Consider the following 23,456-nt stretch of genomic DNA (forward strand, 5'->3'; position numbering starts at 1 on the left):
GCTTGGCGCCTTATGAACTGCTTTAAGGACGCTATTTGGGTCGCCAGGAACCGGCTCATCTTGAAGAGGGAGAGGATGTCTATCCAGGATTGCCGCAGGCTGATCCACAGCCTGCTCAGAGACTATTCCATCATGGACAGTCCGGACGACAGCGCCGAGGAGGAGGTTTAGACCTCTTCCATGCCCCCTCCCTCCTTTTCCCGTTATGTGCGTCTTTCAATAAAGCTTCGGGCCTGTGATTTCCCCACCCTATCCCCCTTTTCCCCTACCCCCATCCCCCAATCGCCGGTTCGTCGTTATTTATTGTCTAACTTTTTCTTTCAGCTTGAGTGTTATGGATAAGCATAGGAGTGTGATGTATAGTTTAGTGCGTCGTACTCTATGGCTATGTAAGAAGGATTGTATAGTTCTGTGTGTACGGGGCTGCGGCACTGTACACGGTTTGTTACCTTTTTGTGAGTAGTGCATGATAATAAAGATGCTGTTAAATCAAAAAAAAAAAAAAAAAAAAAAAAAAAAAAAAATCTGTTCTTATCAGTTTAATATCTGATACGTCCCCTATCTGGGGACCATATATTAAATGGATTTTTAGAACAGGGAGATGGAAAAAGAGCTTGCTCTGTCCACTCCACGCATTGACCTGGTATTGCAGTACCTCCAGGAACGGTGCACCCCTTCTTAACCCAGTTTCCAAAAGCAGAACTCAATTCACCTGATTCATATTAGCCCGATTTAATGAATTGGAAGAAAGCATACGTCTTCATATGCACCTCAATTTGGCCCATTCACTTTTCACACTTCCTCCTTTTGTTTTTTATCTTTCACACTTTTGACTTTCTTTATTCATCCAAATAGCAAACTCATCACCACTCAACCTGACCAACTCGGCTATGTCCCCGTGCTGCAGTTCTCTGTCTTATCTAGATCATTTGCAATTGAATGGAATAGATCCCTTTTGGACAAAGTGGATTCACCTGCTGCTGCAGTGACCACAGGTGTGATAACATCTAGAATTGGCATCTGGTGCGATCTCTCCGCTTCCACTCCAAAGAAAGTTACCTGTTTATTCCTATCATGCATTGGTTTTTGGGGTTTTCTTTGAGTAATGATGATCTCTTTAGTAGTCTGTTGGCGCCCTCTCCTGGAGGAATAGTTTGCTTGCTCTTGGACATTCTAAAAGAGAGGTCATGATAGACATTGAGCTTCTGAGCTCAATTGGGGACAGTCATGGGTGATGAATGTTTGCAACCTACTGCGAAGCCTCATACCGCAATATAAGGAACGTCAAATACTAAGAAAGGGCGGCCTATGAAAGAATTACTACTTTCAATAAGTACACTTAAACGGCTAATTGGGAATAGAAAAACTGTAAAAAGCCCTCTGAGAAAGCCCCCCTCTAACCTTTGATAGTAAGCTTTTCTGTAGTCTGCCTGTTGATGTATTTTCCGTTTGAACTGTGCACAACATGAAGAGACGGAACACTGGCGGCTTGTCACAATGCCCCCCGATGACATCACAATAGCGCTGCTGCCTAGAAAACAAGCTGCGCAGAAGAAGTTGTTCTTTGGGTGGGAGGGTGGGCTAGTGGAAGGAGGGGGCAATCTCTTTTTTTCCCGGGTGGTAGGGGGATGACAGGAGAAGGGAAGCGGGTGGTGAGAAAGGTACAGAGGGCAGGGTTTGGGGGCTGGGAAGGAAAGGGAAAAGATTAGGGTTTGGGGATGATGAAAGGGCTTTCTACGGGTAAGGATGGCAAAGGGTGGCAGTGACGGAAAGTCAGGCAACCTGTCCTGTCCGTCTTTTTGTATCGTGAATTGGAAAGACTGCAAGGGGGAGGGGAGTTGCTTGCGCCCTAAAGGAGGAGTTATTCAGATTCATTGCAGTGGGCGGCGGCTGCAAAACGCACCATTCTTCTTGTTTTGGCTCTGCAAAGCAGCCTTTTCAAGGGTTGGCTTGGGTGACAAAATGTCTTGTGTAGGCGTGGGTTTGTCTCCCTCTCGCTCTCTCTCCCTAAGATGTGTCCGGCATAGGCCAGGGTGCCACTCGAGGCCCAAACCAATTCTGGTTATCGCTTCTCGGCCTTTTGGCTAAGATCAAGTGTAGTATCTGTTCTTATCAGTTTAATATCTGATACGTCCCCTATCTGGGGACCATATATTAAATGGATTTTTAGAACAGGGAGATGGAAAAAGAGCTTGCTCTGTCCACTCCACGCATTGACCTGGTATTGCAGTACCTCCAGGAACGGTGCACCCCTTCTTAACCCAGTTTCCAAAAGCAGAACTCAATTCACCTGATTCATATTAGCCCGATTTAATGAATTGGAAGAAAGCATACGTCTTCATATGCACCTCAATTTGGCCCATTCACTTTTCACACTTCCTCCTTTTGTTTTTTATCTTTCACACTTTTGACTTTCTTTATTCATCCAAATAGCAAACTCATCACCACTCAACCTGACCAACTCGGCTATGTCCCCGTGCTGCAGTTCTCTGTCTTATCTAGATCATTTGCAATTGAATGGAATAGATCCCTTTTGGACAAAGTGGATTCACCTGCTGCTGCAGTGACCACAGGTGTGATAACATCTAGAATTGGCATCTGGTGCGATCTCTCCGCTTCCACTCCAAAGAAAGTTACCTGTTTATTCCTATCATGCATTGGTTTTTGGGGTTTTCTTTGAGTAATGATGATCTCTTTAGTAGTCTGTTGGCGCCCTCTCCTGGAGGAATAGTTTGCTTGCTCTTGGACATTCTAAAAGAGAGGTCATGATAGACATTGAGCTTCTGAGCTCAATTGGGGACAGTCATGGGTGATGAATGTTTGCAACCTACTGCGAAGCCTCATACCGCAATATAAGGAACGTCAAATACTAAGAAAGGGCGGCCTATGAAAGAATTACTACTTTCAATAAGTACACTTAAACGGCTAATTGGGAATAGAAAAACTGTAAAAAGCCCTCTGAGAAAGCCCCCCTCTAACCTTTGATAGTAAGCTTTTCTGTAGTCTGCCTGTTGATGTATTTTCCGTTTGAACTGTGCACAACATGAAGAGACGGAACACTGGCGGCTTGTCACAATGCCCCCCGATGACATCACAATAGCGCTGCTGCCTAGAAAACAAGCTGCGCAGAAGAAGTTGTTCTTTGGGTGGGAGGGTGGGCTAGTGGAAGGAGGGGGCAATCTCTTTTTTTCCCGGGTGGTAGGGGGATGACAGGAGAAGGGAAGCGGGTGGTGAGAAAGGTACAGAGGGCAGGGTTTGGGGGCTGGGAAGGAAAGGGAAAAGATTAGGGTTTGGGGATGATGAAAGGGCTTTCTACGGGTAAGGATGGCAAAGGGTGGCAGTGACGGAAAGTCAGGCAACCTGTCCTGTCCGTCTTTTTGTATCGTGAATTGGAAAGACTGCAAGGGGGAGGGGAGTTGCTTGCGCCCTAAAGGAGGAGTTATTCAGATTCATTGCAGTGGGCGGCGGCTGCAAAACGCACCATTCTTCTTGTTTTGGCTCTGCAAAGCAGCCTTTTCAAGGGTTGGCTTGGGTGACAAAATGTCTTGTGTAGGCGTGGGTTTGTCTCCCTCTCGCTCTCTCTCCCTAAGATGTGTCCGGCATAGGCCAGGGTGCCACTCGAGGCCCAAACCAATTCTGGTTATCGCTTCTCGGCCTTTTGGCTAAGATCAAGTGTAGTATCTGTTCTTATCAGTTTAATATCTGATACGTCCCCTATCTGGGGACCATATATTAAATGGATTTTTAGAACAGGGAGATGGAAAAAGAGCTTGCTCTGTCCACTCCACGCATTGACCTGGTATTGCAGTACCTCCAGGAACGGTGCACCCCTTCTTAACCCAGTTTCCAAAAGCAGAACTCAATTCACCTGATTCATATTAGCCCGATTTAATGAATTGGAAGAAAGCATACGTCTTCATATGCACCTCAATTTGGCCCATTCACTTTTCACACTTCCTCCTTTTGTTTTTTATCTTTCACACTTTTGACTTTCTTTATTCATCCAAATAGCAAACTCATCACCACTCAACCTGACCAACTCGGCTATGTCCCCGTGCTGCAGTTCTCTGTCTTATCTAGATCATTTGCAATTGAATGGAATAGATCCCTTTTGGACAAAGTGGATTCACCTGCTGCTGCAGTGACCACAGGTGTGATAACATCTAGAATTGGCATCTGGTGCGATCTCTCCGCTTCCACTCCAAAGAAAGTTACCTGTTTATTCCTATCATGCATTGGTTTTTGGGGTTTTCTTTGAGTAATGATGATCTCTTTAGTAGTCTGTTGGCGCCCTCTCCTGGAGGAATAGTTTGCTTGCTCTTGGACATTCTAAAAGAGAGGTCATGATAGACATTGAGCTTCTGAGCTCAATTGGGGACAGTCATGGGTGATGAATGTTTGCAACCTACTGCGAAGCCTCATACCGCAATATAAGGAACGTCAAATACTAAGAAAGGGCGGCCTATGAAAGAATTACTACTTTCAATAAGTACACTTAAACGGCTAATTGGGAATAGAAAAACTGTAAAAAGCCCTCTGAGAAAGCCCCCCTCTAACCTTTGATAGTAAGCTTTTCTGTAGTCTGCCTGTTGATGTATTTTCCGTTTGAACTGTGCACAACATGAAGAGACGGAACACTGGCGGCTTGTCACAATGCCCCCCGATGACATCACAATAGCGCTGCTGCCTAGAAAACAAGCTGCGCAGAAGAAGTTGTTCTTTGGGTGGGAGGGTGGGCTAGTGGAAGGAGGGGGCAATCTCTTTTTTTCCCGGGTGGTAGGGGGATGACAGGAGAAGGGAAGCGGGTGGTGAGAAAGGTACAGAGGGCAGGGTTTGGGGGCTGGGAAGGAAAGGGAAAAGATTAGGGTTTGGGGATGATGAAAGGGCTTTCTACGGGTAAGGATGGCAAAGGGTGGCAGTGACGGAAAGTCAGGCAACCTGTCCTGTCCGTCTTTTTGTATCGTGAATTGGAAAGACTGCAAGGGGGAGGGGAGTTGCTTGCGCCCTAAAGGAGGAGTTATTCAGATTCATTGCAGTGGGCGGCGGCTGCAAAACGCACCATTCTTCTTGTTTTGGCTCTGCAAAGCAGCCTTTTCAAGGGTTGGCTTGGGTGACAAAATGTCTTGTGTAGGCGTGGGTTTGTCTCCCTCTCGCTCTCTCTCCCTAAGATGTGTCCGGCATAGGCCAGGGTGCCACTCGAGGCCCAAACCAATTCTGGTTATCGCTTCTCGGCCTTTTGGCTAAGATCAAGTGTAGTATCTGTTCTTATCAGAACAAACTGAGCTAGCTACACTTGACGAGATACGATCAGGGAGACAAGCTCCGAAGCCCAGCCGAGACCGAAAGAGGGAGATCGGACGGAAGAAGAGCTTGGCAGAAAGAAGCAAGAAGACGAAGGCTCGGAGAAGACTTGGGGAGACCAGAGGAACTTTGAGGAGGAACACAGCGGGAGAAGACACCCGGAGAAGAATCCAAGATCCAGCTCCGGGAACTCAAGCAGGAACCAGCCATGGCAAGCAAGCCAGAGAAGGCAGCCAAGAAGGCTCAGGACCCAGGGACCTCCAGGAAGGCTCATCCAGAGGCTTCTTCGGCCCAAGAGGCCCCTACCTCCGACGCCAGCCAGCCGGAGGGAGCCCGGACGCCGCCTGAAAAGGCTCCAACCCTGGAGCCTTGGATGCGGCAGACGGTCGCCCTGAAGCTGAAGGCGGTGGATGGTAGGTTGCCGGACATGTCCAGCGACGTGTTCTGCAAGAAGATGATTCTGGATCAGGGCTTCTCCAGGGCGGAAACCCTGAGTGTCCAGACCTTCATGACTGGCATTTTTCTGGTAACCTTTGCCACGGTGAATGCCTGCAGGAGATACTGGGAGGCGATGAACGCAGCGATGCCGGACTCCCCTTTTCATTCTTTTTTAGGATCCTGTCCTATACAGAGGGATGAGAAGAGGATCACGGTCTCCATGCGGAACCCGCACACCCCAGGAAGAGACATCTCCACGTTCCTGGGACGTCTCTGCACAGTGGTGAGGGAGCCATCCCACATCCTTAACGGCAACGGATTCTGGACGGGTAAGTGGTCAGTAACCGTTCGACTCTACAGGGAACCAGCATCCGAGGATGGTCTCCAGCACCTGCCCCCGACATTCTCTCTGGGAAACTCCTTTGGTCTCATCTACTACCCGGACATGCCACACAACTGCAGGAAATGTGGCGGGAAAGGGCATTCGATGAAGACCTGCAAGGAGGACGCCTGCAGGGTTTGCCGGGTGACAGGACACAGCTCCAAGGACTGCCCAAAGAAGAAGACTTGCAACCTATGTGGACAGGCGGACCACCTTTACAAGGACTGCCCACAGCGGGAGAAATCCTGGGCAAGGGTTGCCGCGGCGACCCAGTATCGGGTAGTCACAGCTTCGTCGACCAAGGCAGCTACGACCAAGGCCACAGAGGCCAAGGACAAGGCGGCCAAGAACCCAGCGACCGTGGCTCCAGCCGATGCCCCAGCAGCCACGGAGTCCAGGGAAAAGAAGGGTAAGAAAACTGTTGCCCCCTCCCTGGTCCCCCCCCCTGTCACCCCTGTCCAAACCCCTCCCCCCCCGGCCAACCCTACTGAGGATTCCACCACCTCCACCTCATTTCCCTACTCCTCAGTTGGTCTCCTCACCCCCCCCCCAAAGCCCACTCTCCCTCCCCAGACCATGAGAGCAGAGGGCCTCAGCACTCTTGCACTTTTCACCGAGGAGGATTTTCCAGCTCTTGTCTCCTCAGGTACAGGCCAAAGGAAAAGGAAGGTGGAAGATAGTCCTGTCGCAGAACCTTCCAAGCTGTTCATTGTGGACCCCAATCCACCCCAGGAAGAGGAGGATGGCCTCCTCCCAGAACCGGACGTGTTGGAGCAGATGGTGGAGTCCCTTGTGGCCGAAGAAGAAATGGAGGAGTCGGAAGCCACTGAGGCACCATCCCTGCTTGATCAGCTAGCAGAAGAGGGTCTGCTGGAGATACCCTTACCAGCAGGTGCCAAAGAGGAAGAACCGCCCGACCGGAGTGGTAACTAAGGCACACCGCCTGCTCTAACTTTCTCTTTCCTCCAATGACTGCTAACATTAACATCTTTTCCATTAATGTTAGGAGCATCAGAGACAAGTTCCGACGACAGACAATTTTTGCGTTCCTTAACACTCAGTCTAGTGATGTATTTTTCCTGCAGGAATGCTCCCTTCCCTCCTCTAGGTCCTTCAACCATCTGGCCAGGGAGTGGACCCATGGCCCATCCTACTGGTCTGGCGGGGGCGACTGTAGGTCCGCGGGGGTCGCCGTGCTGATCAGGGGAAGCGCCTTCACATTGGACTCTGTTCAGGAAATCGTCTGCGGCAGGTTACTGCTCGTGGATGGCACCTGGGCGGGAGAACCTGTCAGGTTCATCAATGTGTATGCTTCTCCTGTGAAGAGCGATCGACTGGAGCTCCTCCAAGCCCTGCGCCCTCAGCTCGCTACCGCCAGGACGGTAGTGATGGCCGGGGATTTCAACTGCCCGATTGAGGAGGATGGACGCAGTTCTGGAACGGCTGCCAAGTTGGACGTCACATCCAAACTGCTCATTGAGATGGTGACCGAAGCCTCTCTTGTGGACGTGGTTGGCTCCATCGGACACGGATCCGTGAACTATTCATGGTGCCGATCCGATGGCTCGCTGCGTTCCAGGATTGACTTTGTGTTTACCTCTCGGGCGGTTGGGCGGAGTGGGCACTCGATGGTCCCCTGCTTCTTCTCTGACCACAGAGCCATTCACTTTCAAGGTGTGCTGGGCCATGGCTTCCCCATTGGCCCGGGCTCCTGGAAGCTGAACTGCTCTCTGCTGGAAAAGGGTGAGATTCTGGAGGAGCTTAGAGCTGCCTACTCCACGTGGCGGGCCTACAAGGCGGGCTTCCAGTCTGTTTCTGACTGGTGGGAATACGTTAAACTCGAGTTCCGTTTCTTCTTTCAGGCAAAGAGTCAACAACAGGCGTGTCTGAAGAGGAGGGACTTCAGGAGACTCCAGCGTGAGCTGCGTTCCCTGCAGGACCTTCTTCGATGCGGCTGGGACGTGAGAGAGGAGCTGGAGGAGACTAAGAGGAGCCTGAAAAGGCACTTCGAGGAGGAGTCCGAGCGAATTGTCTTCCGTTCCAAAGTGGAGAACCTGGAGAAGGGTGAGAAATGTAACTCGTTCTTTTTCAGGAAACTCCACGCCGGTCACACGCCCATGAATGAACTACGAGACGAGAGTGGAAACATGCGACGCGGGAAAGAGAACGTGATGAAGGTCGTCAGCGACTTCTACAGCGAACTCTACGCCCGCAAGACTACTGACCCCGAGGCCGCCGATAAGTTCCTGTCAGGTATCACTAACCATCTTGACCCTGCAGACGCGGCGGCCATGGATGTTCCTCTGACGGTGGACGAGCTGCTCTCGGCCGCCAAATCCTTTAGTTCTGGCAGGACACCGGGCAGTGACGGCCTCCCAGCAGAGCTCTATGTAGTGCTGGGAGACCTAATCTGTCCGGACCTGTTAGGGCTGTATGAGGAGATGGTGGTGGAGGGCAGAATGCCTCCATCTCTGAGGGAAGGAATGGTCACGATCCTGTACAAGCGTAAAGGAGAGAGGTGCGACCTGAAGAATTGGCGTCCCATCACCCTTCTGAACGTCGACTACAAGATCCTGGCCAAGACGATGGCAACGAGATTGAAGACTGTTATCGGACGGATCATCCACCCGGATCAGACCTGCGGCATCCCCGGACGTCGCATCGCAGACAGCCTGGCTCTCATGCGGGACACGGTCGAGTACATCAAAGCCCGCCGGGTGCACGCAGCCCTGATCTCGTTGGATCAGGAAAAGGCCTTCGACCGTGTTTCCCATGAGTTCCTGGGCAAAGCTCTGCACAGGTTAGGTTTGGGTAACATGTTTTGCTTGTATGTCCAACTAATGTATTTTGATATTCACAGCTCGGTGTTGGTGAACGGCTGGAAGACTGACCCCTTCCCGGTCCTCTCAGGGGTCAGACAAGGCTGTCCTCTGTCACCTCTTCTTTTTGTTTGTGTTATAGAACTCTTTGCAGAGGCTATCCGGCGGAATGGAGAGATCAGAGGGATCACCGCACCAGGACCAGAACGCTTCGAGGTCAAGTGCTCGCTCTACATGGACGACGTGACCGTCTTCTGCGCGGACCGGCGCTCAGTCGACACCCTCGTCCAGACCTGTGAGACCTTCGGACGGGCTTCGGGAGCCAAAGTCAACTGCGGGAAGTCGGAAGCCATGCTCTTCGGGGACTGGCAGCCGGCCTCTTCCGCCCCCTTCCCTTTCAGCATCCAGCCGGATTTCATCAAGGTTCTTGGAGTCTGGTTCGGGAAGGAAGGAGCAGCCCTCAAGTCCTGGGAGGAACGCTTGACCAAGATCACCCAACGGATCGGTCTGTGGAGCCTCAGACGCCTCACCTGTGAGGGCAAAGCACTGGTCCTGCGTAACGAGGTACTGCCCGTGCTGCAGTACACGGCCCAGGCCTGGCCCCCCCTTGCCACCGTGTGCAGGGCCATTACCAGGACGGTGTTTCGTTTTGTCTGGGGATCCAAGATGGACAGAGTAAAGCGGAGCATCATGTACAAGGATCCTCGCAAGGGTGGGAAGGGCGTACCCGATATCCCCACCCTCCTGCGATCCTCCTTCGTATGTGACTGCGTTCGCCGAACTCTGCGAGTCAAGAGAGGTTCCGCGGGTGGGTCCATGTCTCGCTTCTTCCTGCTCCCCCTTTGGAGACGGTTAGGCTGGGACAAGTGGGACAGCTCCTTCCCCTACAACTGGACGGCGCCATGGTTCTACGGAGACGTGGTTCGGTTTGTGAGGGAACACCAACTGGAGGGACTCAAGCCTGATTTGTGGAAGCCAAAGACTATCCACAAACTCATCAGAGCCAAGGACGAAATGGAGAACATTCCAGGACTTCATCACGACACACTGGAGACTGTTTGGACAAACGTGTCATCGGCTGGATTGACCAACGGGCACAAGGACTTGTCATGGATGGCGATACAGGGCGGACTGCCCGTCCGGTCATTCATGCACGCCCGGAACCTGTGCAAAACCCGGTACTGCCCAAGGTGCCCCTTCGTGGAGGAAACATCGCTGCACGCCTTTTGGGACTGCCGTTTCGCACAGCGCCTGTTGGTTGCCCTGGAGGATGACCTGAGGAACTCCGTCCCCAGAGGGAGCCTATCGTACCATTCCGTACTTTATGGACTCTTCCCTGGGACTCACACCGTTGGAGCCATCCAGGAGGCTTGGCGCCTTATGAACTGCTTTAAGGACGCTATTTGGGTCGCCAGGAACCGGCTCATCTTGAAGAGGGAGAGGATGTCTATCCAGGATTGCCGCAGGCTGATCCACAGCCTGCTCAGAGACTATTCCATCATGGACAGTCCGGACGACAGCGCCGAGGAGGAGGTTTAGACCTCTTCCATGCCCCCTCCCTCCTTTTCCCGTTATGTGCGTCTTTCAATAAAGCTTCGGGCCTGTGATTTCCCCACCCTATCCCCCTTTTCCCCTACCCCCATCCCCCAATCGCCGGTTCGTCGTTATTTATTGTCTAACTTTTTCTTTCAGCTTGAGTGTTATGGATAAGCATAGGAGTGTGATGTATAGTTTAGTGCGTCGTACTCTATGGCTATGTAAGAAGGATTGTATAGTTCTGTGTGTACGGGGCTGCGGCACTGTACACGGTTTGTTACCTTTTTGTGAGTAGTGCATGATAATAAAGATGCTGTTAAATCAAAAAAAAAAAAAAAAAAAAAAAAAATCTGTTCTTATCAGTTTAATATCTGATACGTCCCCTATCTGGGGACCATATATTAAATGGATTTTTAGAACAGGGAGATGGAAAAAGAGCTTGCTCTGTCCACTCCACGCATTGACCTGGTATTGCAGTACCTCCAGGAACGGTGCACCCCTTCTTAACCCAGTTTCCAAAAGCAGAACTCAATTCACCTGATTCATATTAGCCCGATTTAATGAATTGGAAGAAAGCATACGTCTTCATATGCACCTCAATTTGGCCCATTCACTTTTCACACTTCCTCCTTTTGTTTTTTATCTTTCACACTTTTGACTTTCTTTATTCATCCAAATAGCAAACTCATCACCACTCAACCTGACCAACTCGGCTATGTCCCCGTGCTGCAGTTCTCTGTCTTATCTAGATCATTTGCAATTGAATGGAATAGATCCCTTTTGGACAAAGTGGATTCACCTGCTGCTGCAGTGACCACAGGTGTGATAACATCTAGAATTGGCATCTGGTGCGATCTCTCCGCTTCCACTCCAAAGAAAGTTACCTGTTTATTCCTATCATGCATTGGTTTTTGGGGTTTTCTTTGAGTAATGATGATCTCTTTAGTAGTCTGTTGGCGCCCTCTCCTGGAGGAATAGTTTGCTTGCTCTTGGACATTCTAAAAGAGAGGTCATGATAGACATTGAGCTTCTGAGCTCAATTGGGGACAGTCATGGGTGATGAATGTTTGCAACCTACTGCGAAGCCTCATACCGCAATATAAGGAACGTCAAATACTAAGAAAGGGCGGCCTATGAAAGAATTACTACTTTCAATAAGTACACTTAAACGGCTAATTGGGAATAGAAAAACTGTAAAAAGCCCTCTGAGAAAGCCCCCCTCTAACCTTTGATAGTAAGCTTTTCTGTAGTCTGCCTGTTGATGTATTTTCCGTTTGAACTGTGCACAACATGAAGAGACGGAACACTGGCGGCTTGTCACAATGCCCCCCGATGACATCACAATAGCGCTGCTGCCTAGAAAACAAGCTGCGCAGAAGAAGTTGTTCTTTGGGTGGGAGGGTGGGCTAGTGGAAGGAGGGGGCAATCTCTTTTTTTCCCGGGTGGTAGGGGGATGACAGGAGAAGGGAAGCGGGTGGTGAGAAAGGTACAGAGGGCAGGGTTTGGGGGCTGGGAAGGAAAGGGAAAAGATTAGGGTTTGGGGATGATGAAAGGGCTTTCTACGGGTAAGGATGGCAAAGGGTGGCAGTGACGGAAAGTCAGGCAACCTGTCCTGTCCGTCTTTTTGTATCGTGAATTGGAAAGACTGCAAGGGGGAGGGGAGTTGCTTGCGCCCTAAAGGAGGAGTTATTCAGATTCATTGCAGTGGGCGGCGGCTGCAAAACGCACCATTCTTCTTGTTTTGGCTCTGCAAAGCAGCCTTTTCAAGGGTTGGCTTGGGTGACAAAATGTCTTGTGTAGGCGTGGGTTTGTCTCCCTCTCGCTCTCTCTCCCTAAGATGTGTCCGGCATAGGCCAGGGTGCCACTCGAGGCCCAAACCAATTCTGGTTATCGCTTCTCGGCCTTTTGGCTAAGATCAAGTGTAGTATCTGTTCTTATCAGTTTAATATCTGATACGTCCCCTATCTGGGGACCATATATTAAATGGATTTTTAGAACAGGGAGATGGAAAAAGAGCTTGCTCTGTCCACTCCACGCATTGACCTGGTATTGCAGTACCTCCAGGAACGGTGCACCCCTTCTTAACCCAGTTTCCAAAAGCAGAACTCAATTCACCTGATTCATATTAGCCCGATTTAATGAATTGGAAGAAAGCATACGTCTTCATATGCACCTCAATTTGGCCCATTCACTTTTCACACTTCCTCCTTTTGTTTTTTATCTTTCACACTTTTGACTTTCTTTATTCATCCAAATAGCAAACTCATCACCACTCAACCTGACCAACTCGGCTATGTCCCCGTGCTGCAGTTCTCTGTCTTATCTAGATCATTTGCAATTGAATGGAATAGATCCCTTTTGGACAAAGTGGATTCACCTGCTGCTGCAGTGACCACAGGTGTGATAACATCTAGAATTGGCATCTGGTGCGATCTCTCCGCTTCCACTCCAAAGAAAGTTACCTGTTTATTCCTATCATGCATTGGTTTTTGGGGTTTTCTTTGAGTAATGATGATCTCTTTAGTAGTCTGTTGGCGCCCTCTCCTGGAGGAATAGTTTGCTTGCTCTTGGACATTCTAAAAGAGAGGTCATGATAGACATTGAGCTTCTGAGCTCAATTGGGGACAGTCATGGGTGATGAATGTTTGCAACCTACTGCGAAGCCTCATACCGCAATATAAGGAACGTCAAATACTAAGAAAGGGCGGCCTATGAAAGAATTACTACTTTCAATAAGTACACTTAAACGGCTAATTGGGAATAGAAAAACTGTAAAAAGCCCTCTGAGAAAGCCCCCCTCTAACCTTTGATAGTAAGCTTTTCTGTAGTCTGCCTGTTGATGTATTTTCCGTTTGAACTGTGCACAACATGAAGAGACGGAACACTGGCGGCTTGTCACAATGCCCCCCGATGACATCACAATAGCGCTGCTGCCTAGAAAACAAGCTGCGCAGAAGAAGTTGTTCTTTGGGTGGGAGGGTGGGCTAGTGGAAGGAGGGGGCAATCTCTTTTTTTCCCGGGTGGTAGGGGGATGACAGGAGAAGGGAAGCGGGTGGTGAGAAAGGTACAGAGGGCAGGGTTTGGGGGCTGGGAAGGAAAGGGAAAAGATTAGGGTTTGGGGATGATGAAAGGGCTTTCTACGGGTAAGGATGGCAAAGGGTGGCAGTGACGGAAAGTCAGGCAACCTGTCCTGTCCGTCTTTTTGTATCGTGAATTGGAAAGACTGCAAGGGGGAGGGGAGTTGCTTGCGCCCTAAAGGAGGAGTTATTCAGATTCATTGCAGTGGGCGGCGGCTGCAAAACGCACCATTCTTCTTGTTTTGGCTCTGCAAAGCAGCCTTTTCAAGGGTTGGCTTGGGTGACAAAATGTCTTGTGTAGGCGTGGGTTTGTCTCCCTCTCGCTCTCTCTCCCTAAGATGTGTCCGGCATAGGCCAGGGTGCCACTCGAGGCCCAAACCAATTCTGGTTATCGCTTCTCGGCCTTTTGGCTAAGATCAAGTGTAGTATCTGTTCTTATCAGTTTAATATCTGATACGTCCCCTATCTGGGGACCATATATTAAATGGATTTTTAGAACAGGGAGATGGAAAAAGAGCTTGCTCTGTCCACTCCACGCATTGACCTGGTATTGCAGTACCTCCAGGAACGGTGCACCCCTTCTTAACCCAGTTTCCAAAAGCAGAACTCAATTCACCTGATTCATATTAGCCCGATTTAATGAATTGGAAGAAAGCATACGTCTTCATATGCACCTCAATTTGGCCCATTCACTTTTCACACTTCCTCCTTTTGTTTTTTATCTTTCACACTTTTGACTTTCTTTATTCATCCAAATAGCAAACTCATCACCACTCAACCTGACCAACTCGGCTATGTCCCCGTGCTGCAGTTCTCTGTCTTATCTAGATCATTTGCAATTGAATGGAATAGATCCCTTTTGGACAAAGTGGATTCACCTGCTGCTGCAGTGACCACAGGTGTGATAACATCTAGAATTGGCATCTGGTGCGATCTCTCCGCTTCCACTCCAAAGAAAGTTACCTGTTTATTCCTATCATGCATTGGTTTTTGGGGTTTTCTTTGAGTAATGATGATCTCTTTAGTAGTCTGTTGGCGCCCTCTCCTGGAGGAATAGTTTGCTTGCTCTTGGACATTCTAAAAGAGAGGTCATGATAGACATTGAGCTTCTGAGCTCAATTGGGGACAGTCATGGGTGATGAATGTTTGCAACCTACTGCGAAGCCTCATACCGCAATATAAGGAACGTCAAATACTAAGAAAGGGCGGCCTATGAAAGAATTACTACTTTCAATAAGTACACTTAAACGGCTAATTGGGAATAGAAAAACTGTAAAAAGCCCTCTGAGAAAGCCCCCCTCTAACCTTTGATAGTAAGCTTTTCTGTAGTCTGCCTGTTGATGTATTTTCCGTTTGAACTGTGCACAACATGAAGAGACGGAACACTGGCGGCTTGTCACAATGCCCCCCGATGACATCACAATAGCGCTGCTGCCTAGAAAACAAGCTGCGCAGAAGAAGTTGTTCTTTGGGTGGGAGGGTGGGCTAGTGGAAGGAGGGGGCAATCTCTTTTTTTCCCGGGTGGTAGGGGGATGACAGGAGAAGGGAAGCGGGTGGTGAGAAAGGTACAGAGGGCAGGGTTTGGGGGCTGGGAAGGAAAGGGAAAAGATTAGGGTTTGGGGATGATGAAAGGGCTTTCTACGGGTAAGGATGGCAAAGGGTGGCAGTGACGGAAAGTCAGGCAACCTGTCCTGTCCGTCTTTTTGTATCGTGAATTGGAAAGACTGCAAGGGGGAGGGGAGTTGCTTGCGCCCTAAAGGAGGAGTTATTCAGATTCATTGCAGTGGGCGGCGGCTGCAAAACGCACCATTCTTCTTGTTTTGGCTCTGCAAAGCAGCCTTTTCAAGGGTTGGCTTGGGTGACAAAATGTCTTGTGTAGGCGTGGGTTTGTCTCCCTCTCGCTCTCTCTCCCTAAGATGTGTCCGGCATAGGCCAGGGTGCCACTCGAGGCCCAAACCAATTCTGGTTATCGCTTCTCGGCCTTTTGGCTAAGATCAAGTGTAGTATCTGTGAGGCTCGGCAGATGCAATGCACACTGGAAGGTTGCGCTTGCTAGTACTCTTAATGTATAGTATATTCATCTAGAGGAAAACATGGCCCTACCAGGATCGAGGCTATTAGACTGAGTAAGTGTGGGGGCTATGGTGCAATGTGCCCCAGGACTGACGACCCTGGAGTGAGTCTGAGCTTGCTGGCTTGGGACCCCGGCGAGCCTTGGGCTCTGTAGCACACCGTACCTTGCCCTTTCATACTTTCTGAGCATATTGCTCTATCCCGGCCTTCTGGCTAGGAAGGAAAATTTTTATAATCATGGTCGGAGGTCCGTTCAGCTTTGGGCTGAGAAACCAACACCCGGTTGGAGGTCCGGGTCAGCTTCGGCTGAGAAACCAACACCCGGTTGGAGGTCTGGGTCAGCTTCGGCTGAGAAACCAACACCCGGTTGGAGGTCCGGTTAGCCTTGGGCTGAGAAACCAACATCGGTTGACGGTCCGGGCAGTTTCGGCTGCGAAACCAACAACTAGTAGCTCTCTACTCCACTTGGGTAAGATGCCTGGGTGGACGCTGGGAGCAACGACAAGGCTCAACCAGGCTTCGGCTTGGGGGAGCACCGAAGATCCCTGACCCTTGCTGTGGCCTTCTGGCTCGGAGGGACGGGGTTGATTTTTGGGGACCCTCTCCTCACGGAGGGGTCCACACGAATCCTAGCCTTTGCACTGTTTTTGGTGTGACTTCGGTCATGCATTTTTTGCGGTGCTTTGGAAAGCTTCATTAAATCAAAATCTGTTCTTATCAGTTTAATATCTGATACGTCCCCTATCTGGGGACCATATATTAAATGGATTTTTAGAACAGGGAGATGGAAAAAGAGCTTGCTCTGTCCACTCCACGCATTGACCTGGTATTGCAGTACCTCCAGGAACGGTGCACCCCTTCTTAACCCAGTTTCCAAAAGCAGAACTCAATTCACCTGATTCATATTAGCCCGATTTAATGAATTGGAAGAAAGCATACGTCTTCATATGCACCTCAATTTGGCCCATTCACTTTTCACACTTCCTCCTTTTGTTTTTTATCTTTCACACTTTTGACTTTCTTTATTCATCCAAATAGCAAACTCATCACCACTCAACCTGACCAACTCGGCTATGTCCCCGTGCTGCAGTTCTCTGTCTTATCTAGATCATTTGCAATTGAATGGAATAGATCCCTTTTGGACAAAGTGGATTCACCTGCTGCTGCAGTGACCACAGGTGTGATAACATCTAGAATTGGCATCTGGTGCGATCTCTCCGCTTCCACTCCAAAGAAAGTTACCTGTTTATTCCTATCATGCATTGGTTTTTGGGGTTTTCTTTGAGTAATGATGATCTCTTTAGTAGTCTGTTGGCGCCCTCTCCTGGAGGAATAGTTTGCTTGCTCTTGGACATTCTAAAAGAGAGGTCATGATAGACATTGAGCTTCTGAGCTCAATTGGGGACAGTCATGGGTGATGAATGTTTGCAACCTACTGCGAAGCCTCATACCGCAATATAAGGAACGTCAAATACTAAGAAAGGGCGGCCTATGAAAGAATTACTACTTTCAATAAGTACACTTAAACGGCTAATTGGGAATAGAAAAACTGTAAAAAGCCCTCTGAGAAAGCCCCCCTCTAACCTTTGATAGTAAGCTTTTCTGTAGTCTGCCTGTTGATGTATTTTCCGTTTGAACTGTGCACAACATGAAGAGACGGAACACTGGCGGCTTGTCACAATGCCCCCCGATGACATCACAATAGCGCTGCTGCCTAGAAAACAAGCTGCGCAGAAGAAGTTGTTCTTTGGGTGGGAGGGTGGGCTAGTGGAAGGAGGGGGCAATCTCTTTTTTTCCCGGGTGGTAGGGGGATGACAGGAGAAGGGAAGCGGGTGGTGAGAAAGGTACAGAGGGCAGGGTTTGGGGGCTGGGAAGGAAAGGGAAAAGATTAGGGTTTGGGGATGATGAAAGGGCTTTCTACGGGTAAGGATGGCAAAGGGTGGCAGTGACGGAAAGTCAGGCAACCTGTCCTGTCCGTCTTTTTGTATCGTGAATTGGAAAGACTGCAAGGGGGAGGGGAGTTGCTTGCGCCCTAAAGGAGGAGTTATTCAGATTCATTGCAGTGGGCGGCGGCTGCAAAACGCACCATTCTTCTTGTTTTGGCTCTGCAAAGCAGCCTTTTCAAGGGTTGGCTTGGGTGACAAAATGTCTTGTGTAGGCGTGGGTTTGTCTCCCTCTCGCTCTCTCTCCCTAAGATGTGTCCGGCATAGGCCAGGGTGCCACTCGAGGCCCAAACCAATTCTGGTTATCGCTTCTCGGCCTTTTGGCTAAGATCAAGTGTAGTATCTGTTCTTATCAGTTTAATATCTGATACGTCCCCTATCTGGGGACCATATATTAAATGGATTTTTAGAACAGGGAGATGGAAAAAGAGCTTGCTCTGTCCACTCCACGCATTGACCTGGTATTGCAGTACCTCCAGGAACGGTGCACCCCTTCTTAACCCAGTTTCCAAAAGCAGAACTCAATTCACCTGATTCATATTAGCCCGATTTAATGAATTGGAAGAAAGCATACGTCTTCATATGCACCTCAATTTGGCCCATTCACTTTTCACACTTCCTCCTTTTGTTTTTTATCTTTCACACTTTTGACTTTCTTTATTCATCCAAATAGCAAACTCATCACCACTCAACCTGACCAACTCGGCTATGTCCCCGTGCTGCAGTTCTCTGTCTTATCTAGATCATTTGCAATTGAATGGAATAGATCCCTTTTGGACAAAGTGGATTCACCTGCTGCTGCAGTGACCACAGGTGTGATAACATCTAGAATTGGCATCTGGTGCGATCTCTCCGCTTCCACTCCAAAGAAAGTTACCTGTTTATTCCTATCATGCATTGGTTTTTGGGGTTTTCTTTGAGTAATGATGATCTCTTTAGTAGTCTGTTGGCGCCCTCTCCTGGAGGAATAGTTTGCTTGCTCTTGGACATTCTAAAAGAGAGGTCATGATAGACATTGAGCTTCTGAGCTCAATTGGGGACAGTCATGGGTGATGAATGTTTGCAACCTACTGCGAAGCCTCATACCGCAATATAAGGAACGTCAAATACTAAGAAAGGGCGGCCTATGAAAGAATTACTACTTTCAATAAGTACACTTAAACGGCTAATTGGGAATAGAAAAACTGTAAAAAGCCCTCTGAGAAAGCCCCCCTCTAACCTTTGATAGTAAGCTTTTCTGTAGTCTGCCTGTTGATGTATTTTCCGTTTGAACTGTGCACAACATGAAGAGACGGAACACTGGCGGCTTGTCACAATGCCCCCCGATGACATCACAATAGCGCTGCTGCCTAGAAAACAAGCTGCGCAGAAGAAGTTGTTCTTTGGGTGGGAGGGTGGGCTAGTGGAAGGAGGGGGCAATCTCTTTTTTTCCCGGGTGGTAGGGGGATGACAGGAGAAGGGAAGCGGGTGGTGAGAAAGGTACAGAGGGCAGGGTTTGGGGGCTGGGAAGGAAAGGGAAAAGATTAGGGTTTGGGGATGATGAAAGGGCTTTCTACGGGTAAGGATGGCAAAGGGTGGCAGTGACGGAAAGTCAGGCAACCTGTCCTGTCCGTCTTTTTGTATCGTGAATTGGAAAGACTGCAAGGGGGAGGGGAGTTGCTTGCGCCCTAAAGGAGGAGTTATTCAGATTCATTGCAGTGGGCGGCGGCTGCAAAACGCACCATTCTTCTTGTTTTGGCTCTGCAAAGCAGCCTTTTCAAGGGTTGGCTTGGGTGACAAAATGTCTTGTGTAGGCGTGGGTTTGTCTCCCTCTCGCTCTCTCTCCCTAAGATGTGTCCGGCATAGGCCAGGGTGCCACTCGAGGCCCAAACCAATTCTGGTTATCGCTTCTCGGCCTTTTGGCTAAGATCAAGTGTAGTATCTGTTCTTATCAGTTTAATATCTGATACGTCCCCTATCTGGGGACCATATATTAAATGGATTTTTAGAACAGGGAGATGGAAAAAGAGCTTGCTCTGTCCACTCCACGCATTGACCTGGTATTGCAGTACCTCCAGGAACGGTGCACCCCTTCTTAACCCAGTTTCCAAAAGCAGAACTCAATTCACCTGATTCATATTAGCCCGATTTAATGAATTGGAAGAAAGCATACGTCTTCATATGCACCTTAATTTGGCCCATTCACTTTTCACACTTCCTCCTTTTGTTTTTTATCTTTCACACTTTTGACTTTCTTTATTCATCCAAATAGCAAACTCATCACCACTCAACCTGACCAACTCGGCTATGTCCCCGTGCTGCAGTTCTCTGTCTTATCTAGATCATTTGCAATTGAATGGAATAGATCCCTTTTGGACAAAGTGGATTCACCTGCTGCTGCAGTGACCACAGGTGTGATAACATCTAGAATTGGCATCTGGTGCGATCTCTCCGCTTCCACTCCAAAGAAAGTTACCTGTTTATTCCTATCATGCATTGGTTTTTGGGGTTTTCTTTGAGTAATGATGATCTCTTTAGTAGTCTGTTGGCGCCCTCTCCTGGAGGAATAGTTTGCTTGCTCTTGGACATTCTAAAAGAGAGGTCATGATAGACATTGAGCTTCTGAGCTCAATTGGGGACAGTCATGGGTGATGAATGTTTGCAACCTACTGCGAAGCCTCATACCGCAATATAAGGAACGTCAAATACTAAGAAAGGGCGGCCTATGAAAGAATTACTACTTTCAATAAGTACACTTAAACGGCTAATTGGGAATAGAAAAACTGTAAAAAGCCCTCTGAGAAAGCCCCCCTCTAACCTTTGATAGTAAGCTTTTCTGTAGTCTGCCTGTTGATGTATTTTCCGTTTGAACTGTGCACAACATGAAGAGACGGAACACTGGCGGCTTGTCACAATGCCCCCCGATGACATCACAATAGCGCTGCTGCCTAGAAAACAAGCTGCGCAGAAGAAGTTGTTCTTTGGGTGGGAGGGTGGGCTAGTGGAAGGAGGGGGCAATCTCTTTTTTTCCCGGGTGGTAGGGGGATGACAGGAGAAGGGAAGCGGGTGGTGAGAAAGGTACAGAGGGCAGGGTTTGGGGGCTGGGAAGGAAAGGGAAAAGATTAGGGTTTGGGGATGATGAAAGGGCTTTCTACGGGTAAGGATGGCAAAGGGTGGCAGTGACGGAAAGTCAGGCAACCTGTCCTGTCCGTCTTTTTGTATCGTGAATTGGAAAGACTGCAAGGGGGAGGGGAGTTGCTTGCGCCCTAAAGGAGGAGTTATTCAGATTCATTGCAGTGGGCGGCGGCTGCAAAACGCACCATTCTTCTTGTTTTGGCTCTGCAAAGCAGCCTTTTCAAGGGTTGGCTTGGGTGACAAAATGTCTTGTGTAGGCGTGGGTTTGTCTCCCTCTCGCTCTCTCTCCCTAAGATGTGTCCGGCATAGGCCAGGGTGCCACTCGAGGCCCAAACCAATTCTGGTTATCGCTTCTCGGCCTTTTGGCTAAGATCAAGTGTAGTATCTGTTCTTATCAGTTTAATATCTGATACGTCCCCTATCTGGGGACCATATATTAAATGGATTTTTAGAACAGGGAGATGGAAAAAGAGCTTGCTCTGTCCACTCCACGCATTGACCTGGTATTGCAGTACCTCCAGGAACGGTGCACCCCTTCTTAACCCAGTTTCCAAAAGCAGAACTCAATTCACCTGATTCATATTAGCCCGATTTAATGAATTGGAAGAAAGCATACGTCTTCATATGCACCTCAATTTGGCCCATTCACTTTTCACACTTCCTCCTTTTGTTTTTTATCTTTCACACTTTTGACTTTCTTTATTCATCCAAATAGCAAACTCATCACCACTCAACCTGACCAACTCGGCTATGTCCCCGTGCTGCAGTTCTCTGTCTTATCTAGATCATTTGCAATTGAATGGAATAGATCCCTTTTGGACAAAGTGGATTCACCTGCTGCTGCAGTGACCACAGGTGTGATAACATCTAGAATTGGCATCTGGTGCGATCTCTCCGCTTCCACTCCAAAGAAAGTTACCTGTTTATTCCTATCATGCATTGGTTTTTGGGGTTTTCTTTGAGTAATGATGATCTCTTTAGTAGTCTGTTGGCGCCCTCTCCTGGAGGAATAGTTTGCTTGCTCTTGGACATTCTAAAAGAGAGGTCATGATAGACATTGAGCTTCTGAGCTCAATTGGGGACAGTCATGGGTGATGAATGTTTGCAACCTACTGCGAAGCCTCATACCGCAATATAAGGAACGTCAAATACTAAGAAAGGGCGGCCTATGAAAGAATTACTACTTTCAATAAGTACACTTAAACGGCTAATTGGGAATAGAAAAACTGTAAAAAGCCCTCTGAGAAAGCCCCCCTCTAACCTTTGATAGTAAGCTTTTCTGTAGTCTGCCTGTTGATGTATTTTCCGTTTGAACTGTGCACAACATGAAGAGACGGAACACTGGCGGCTTGTCACAATGCCCCCCGATGACATCACAATAGCGCTGCTGCCTAGAAAACAAGCTGCGCAGAAGAAGTTGTTCTTTGGGTGGGAGGGTGGGCTAGTGGAAGGAGGGGGCAATCTCTTTTTTTCCCGGGTGGTAGGGGGATGACAGGAGAAGGGAAGCGGGTGGTGAGAAAGGTACAGAGGGCAGGGTTTGGGGGCTGGGAAGGAAAGGGAAAAGATTAGGGTTTGGGGATGATGAAAGGGCTTTCTACGGGTAAGGATGGCAAAGGGTGGCAGTGACGGAAAGTCAGGCAACCTGTCCTGTCCGTCTTTTTGTATCGTGAATTGGAAAGACTGCAAGGGGGAGGGGAGTTGCTTGCGCCCTAAAGGAGGAGTTATTCAGATTCATTGCAGTGGGCGGCGGCTGCAAAACGCACCATTCTTCTTGTTTTGGCTCTGCAAAGCAGCCTTTTCAAGGGTTGGCTTGGGTGACAAAATGTCTTGTGTAGGCGTGGGTTTGTCTCCCTCTCGCTCTCTCTCCCTAAGATGTGTCCGGCATAGGCCAGGGTGCCACTCGAGGCCCAAACCAATTCTGGTTATCGCTTCTCGGCCTTTTGGCTAAGATCAAGTGTAGTATCTGTTCTTATCAGTTTAATATCTGATACGTCCCCTATCTGGGGACCATATATTAAATGGATTTTTAGAACAGGGAGATGGAAAAAGAGCTTGCTCTGTCCACTCCACGCATTGACCTGGTATTGCAGTACCTCCAGGAACGGTGCACCCCTTCTTAACCCAGTTTCCAAAAGCAGAACTCAATTCACCTGATTCATATTAGCCCGATTTAATGAATTGGAAGAAAGCATACGTCTTCATATGCACCTCAATTTGGCCCATTCACTTTTCACACTTCCTCCTTTTGTTTTTTATCTTTCACACTTTTGACTTTCTTTATTCATCCAAATAGCAAACTCATCACCACTCAACCTGACCAACTCGGCTATGTCCCCGTGCTGCAGTTCTCTGTCTTATCTAGATCATTTGCAATTGAATGGAATAGATCCCTTTTGGACAAAGTGGATTCACCTGCTGCTGCAGTGACCACAGGTGTGATAACATCTAGAATTGGCATCTGGTGCGATCTCTCCGCTTCCACTCCAAAGAAAGTTACCTGTTTATTCCTATCATGCATTGGTTTTTGGGGTTTTCTTTGAGTAATGATGATCTCTTTAGTAGTCTGTTGGCGCCCTCTCCTGGAGGAATAGTTTGCTTGCTCTTGGACATTCTAAAAGAGAGGTCATGATAGACATTGAGCTTCTGAGCTCAATTGGGGACAGTCATGGGTGATGAATGTTTGCAACCTACTGCGAAGCCTCATACCGCAATATAAGGAACGTCAAATACTAAGAAAGGGCGGCCTATGAAAGAATTACTACTTTCAATAAGT

The 23,456-nt window shown here is 48.7% G+C and overlaps 9 non-coding genes and 4 pseudogenes across 9 annotated transcripts; all 13 read left to right on the plus strand.

Moving 5' to 3' along the window:
• Window positions 1-445: 445 nt before the first annotated feature.
• Window positions 446-677, plus strand: LOC142279040 (U2 spliceosomal RNA; annotated as a pseudogene).
• A 1,387-nt stretch (window positions 678-2,064) lies between these two features.
• LOC142279025 (U2 spliceosomal RNA) lies at window positions 2,065-2,255 on the plus strand. The gene has a single exon (XR_012741782.1). It is a non-coding gene; the product is annotated as a U2 spliceosomal RNA (small nuclear RNA).
• A 1,387-nt stretch (window positions 2,256-3,642) lies between these two features.
• Window positions 3,643-3,833, plus strand: LOC142279037 (U2 spliceosomal RNA). Its single transcript, XR_012741792.1, has one exon. It is a non-coding gene; the product is annotated as a U2 spliceosomal RNA (small nuclear RNA).
• A 1,387-nt stretch (window positions 3,834-5,220) lies between these two features.
• On the plus strand, window positions 5,221-5,324 carry LOC142279041 (U2 spliceosomal RNA; annotated as a pseudogene).
• Window positions 5,325-10,753: 5,429 nt separating this feature from the next.
• LOC142279039 (U2 spliceosomal RNA) lies at window positions 10,754-10,978 on the plus strand (annotated as a pseudogene).
• Window positions 10,979-12,365: 1,387 nt separating this feature from the next.
• LOC142279044 (U2 spliceosomal RNA) lies at window positions 12,366-12,556 on the plus strand. The gene has a single exon (XR_012741794.1). It is a non-coding gene; the product is annotated as a U2 spliceosomal RNA (small nuclear RNA).
• Window positions 12,557-13,943: 1,387 nt separating this feature from the next.
• Window positions 13,944-14,134, plus strand: LOC142279046 (U2 spliceosomal RNA). Its single transcript, XR_012741795.1, has one exon. It is a non-coding gene; the product is annotated as a U2 spliceosomal RNA (small nuclear RNA).
• A 1,387-nt stretch (window positions 14,135-15,521) lies between these two features.
• Window positions 15,522-15,648, plus strand: LOC142279043 (U2 spliceosomal RNA; annotated as a pseudogene).
• Window positions 15,649-16,290: 642 nt separating this feature from the next.
• LOC142279038 (U2 spliceosomal RNA) lies at window positions 16,291-16,486 on the plus strand. The gene has a single exon (XR_012741793.1). It is a non-coding gene; the product is annotated as a U2 spliceosomal RNA (small nuclear RNA).
• Window positions 16,487-17,873: 1,387 nt separating this feature from the next.
• On the plus strand, window positions 17,874-18,064 carry LOC142279047 (U2 spliceosomal RNA). Its single transcript, XR_012741796.1, has one exon. It is a non-coding gene; the product is annotated as a U2 spliceosomal RNA (small nuclear RNA).
• A 1,387-nt stretch (window positions 18,065-19,451) lies between these two features.
• On the plus strand, window positions 19,452-19,642 carry LOC142279026 (U2 spliceosomal RNA). Its single transcript, XR_012741783.1, has one exon. It is a non-coding gene; the product is annotated as a U2 spliceosomal RNA (small nuclear RNA).
• Window positions 19,643-21,029: 1,387 nt separating this feature from the next.
• LOC142279027 (U2 spliceosomal RNA) lies at window positions 21,030-21,220 on the plus strand. The gene has a single exon (XR_012741784.1). It is a non-coding gene; the product is annotated as a U2 spliceosomal RNA (small nuclear RNA).
• Window positions 21,221-22,607: 1,387 nt separating this feature from the next.
• Window positions 22,608-22,798, plus strand: LOC142279028 (U2 spliceosomal RNA). The gene has a single exon (XR_012741785.1). It is a non-coding gene; the product is annotated as a U2 spliceosomal RNA (small nuclear RNA).
• Window positions 22,799-23,456: the final 658 nt, after the last annotated feature.

Source organism: Anomaloglossus baeobatrachus, unplaced genomic scaffold (assembly GCF_048569485.1).
Source record: "Anomaloglossus baeobatrachus isolate aAnoBae1 unplaced genomic scaffold, aAnoBae1.hap1 Scaffold_4204, whole genome shotgun sequence".
In the NCBI taxonomy this organism is placed as follows: Eukaryota; Metazoa; Chordata; class Amphibia; order Anura; family Aromobatidae; genus Anomaloglossus; species Anomaloglossus baeobatrachus.